This window comes from Pipistrellus kuhlii, unplaced genomic scaffold, assembly GCF_014108245.1.
Source record: "Pipistrellus kuhlii isolate mPipKuh1 unplaced genomic scaffold, mPipKuh1.p scaffold_m20_p_4, whole genome shotgun sequence".
NCBI lineage: Eukaryota > Metazoa > Chordata > Mammalia > Chiroptera > Vespertilionidae > Pipistrellus > Pipistrellus kuhlii.
In genome coordinates, this window is record NW_023425540.1 from 20,958,466 (window position 1) to 20,961,563 (window position 3,098).

The following is a 3,098-nucleotide window of genomic DNA, read 5'->3' on the forward strand; positions in this document are numbered from 1 at the left end:
CTTGTCCTTATAATCTTCTCTGTCTAAACAACCATAGCAACTCTAGTTAGGAAGCAACATGAGAAAATATACATTTTTAGCTAGATGAGTGAAAATTAAACTTCTGGTTCATCTGTGCTTTTTGGCATTCTTCAAAACTCAGAAAATAGATAACTATCTTCAGCTCCATTCACAATTCAGCCTGGACTACATGGAATCAGTTACGGTAAATCTTTAAACAACACTGAGTTTGTGTCATGCATAAACTATTCTCTTCACATTTTTAATTGTTCTATACTCTTACCATTTGAATGCCTAACTACTTTCTTCACACCAGCTTTTATGTATAAATCAGGTATAAATGCAAGATTTCAAAAGAAATACACTACTTTTATAATAAACCCAGGGGTCTATAACCCTTAGCAGAAAGCCTTTGAAAACACATGAGTAGAAATTAAAGAAATTGTAAAGTTATAGAAAGTGCATGGGAAAATATTGAGTCTTCTCTCATCCTAGACAAAGTTTTCTCTGACTTTTAAAAAATGTTGTACCTCGCTACTCTATTTTTTAACAATATATAATGACAGTGAGGGATTGTCTCCTGCCCCATGAGTCTTTACCTTCAAACTTACAGTGTAATATTGATATAAGAAAAAATTAGAAGCAAAAATAAAAAAGAATTATTAATAGACTATAATATAATGCTAATTTATAATTAATTTTCTAAAAAATGCAAGAACAATCTTACCCATAGAGAGAACATATGTAAAATGGAAATACATTAAATGGAGACATGTCTTCAACAATATTAATTTCATTACATGCTTTGTAACAACTGCAAGAAGTATAAAATTTTACAATTTAATCTACTGTTTCAGTCTGTTTTCCATAATAGACTCTAAAGTCTCTGAAGTTAGTGGCCATGCCTGTGTTATTTTCTATTGTACCCTACCACCCACACCCAGACTGCCAATACTGTAGTCACTAGCCACAGGTGGCTATTATACACTTGAAATGTAGCTTGTCCAAACTGAATTACACTGTAAGTAAACTACGCACTGAATTTTGGAGGCTTAGTAAATAAATAAATAAATAAATAAATAAATAAATAAATAAATAAATGCAGTCTCAAATTTTATGTTTAAATAATAATATTATACCTATAATGTGTCAAATAAAATTCACCTGTATCTTTTTTACGTTAGTTAGTGTGAAAACTACAAAAATTTAAATTGCACTGGCAGGTATAATAATATGTGCCTGAGCCAGTGCAGATTCAGAAGAGTCAGGTGAACTTCAGAATGGAGCCATGGTTGGTGGCTGCAGAGGATGTGGATGTGCTGCCTATTTTGACCAAGGTTATAAGGTGCCTAGTGTGCAGCTGCTGTGCATTGGAGGAGGAAATGCACAGATATGGACCTACTAAAAATTACTTGAGCCAACTAACAGCCAGAGATTATTCTGCTTTAGAAAACAACATATTAGAATTGAATTTGAAAGACTAGCTGCTTGACATCCAAGTGAATTGCTCAGTATGAAATGATATGAATTTCAGGCCCTTCGTCGGGTCACAAAATTGACATTCATGCATGGCAAGAATGTGTGAACAATTCTATGGCCCCGTTAAAGTATCAAGCAGTTCGGATTGAGAAACTGGAACTAATATCACAGCGTGTATGCAATGCCTGCAAAGTGAAAATCACGTTCATATGATAGGACACGCACAGAAAGAGCTCAGAAGTTGAGACATATTCAAGATTTAAACTGGCAGTGAAATAACTTACAACTCACAGTTGGATGGGAATGAAGAGAAATTGAGTCAAATTGGGTATCCTTGGTCAGTAAGAATCATGAGCTTGGAAGGACTATTGTGCAATTAGAAGATTAAGTCTTTCAAATGAAGCAGCAATATGGAGATGCCAAGAAAACATCAGACAAGACTTCTGAAAAGATGAATTAATTCTGTGGCAGAAGGAAGTTGAATTGAGCTTTCACAGAAGATTAGGCACCTGAACTCTGAAGGACAACAGGATCTCCCAGAAATCACCAGTAGTTAAGTGTTTAGAAACCATAGAAAGTGGATTGTTGTATTTTATTTGTACATTAGAAAAAGAAAAAGAAAAATTCATCATGGTGCTGAAACCAGTTTGGCTCAGTGGATAGAGTGTTGGCATGAGGACTGAAGGGTCCCGGGTTCAATTCCGGTCAAGGACATGTATCTTGGTTACAGGCACATCCCCGGTAGGGGGTGTGCAAGAGGCAGCTGATCGATGATTCTCTCTCATCGATGTTTCTAACTCTCTATACCTCTCCCTTCCTCTCTAAAAAATTAATAAAATATATATATATATATTTTTAAATTCATCATGGTAATAAAAAATAAAATAGAATAAAAATGTACATAAGACTTGCTTTGTATTTCTATTAAACAATACTGATCTAGATCATGGTTAATACTTCATTTCAATAAACTCCCTCATGTAAATAAGTGAACATAGTCCAAAATATGTTAAAATAGCTGGGTTTGACACAATTACTTATTGTCAGCTTATAATGTTAGCTATTTAAAAGCATATTTTTTAAAATTCCAGAAAATTTTTAGAGAAGTAATGTTCTCTTCTACACTCAACAAAGATAATCCCTCTCCCCAATATCTTACTATCATTCACATTATTTATACAATGTAGCCCAAATAAACTAGTTTTTCCATGGGCTGTCTACATGACACGTGGAAACACACCATTTAAAATTTCCAATTTTTCTCATAAATCAAATGACATATTTCATATTTCATTTAAAACTATATTACTCTTCCCTTTGAAATGACTATTTTGACATTGTTAATCTTTTTTCTTTCTACTATCATAATTGCAGGAACTATTTTACCAATGTGCTCTGAAATAAAGTTATATGACAATATACCCCCAGCAAGGATGCCCTGCCTTCACTCTGTTTCACAGATGTCTTGCTCACTGACACACAAGTTCTAAAACCAAGAACCAGACTACGCATGTAAGTTAGTATTTACAAGCAAGACCAAACCTCTCTTGAGTTAACTATAAAAATTTAATAAAGTTTTGGAATGTCCAGTTGAAATAAAATTAAGAATCACAATTGAA

General features: G+C 33.5%; 1 pseudogene; it reads left to right on the forward strand.

The window, feature by feature from the left end:
* The first annotated feature begins 1,288 nt into the window (after positions 1 to 1,288).
* On the forward strand, positions 1,289 to 1,926 carry LOC118703041 (annotated as a pseudogene).
* The last annotated feature ends 1,172 nt before the right edge of the window (positions 1,927 to 3,098 follow it).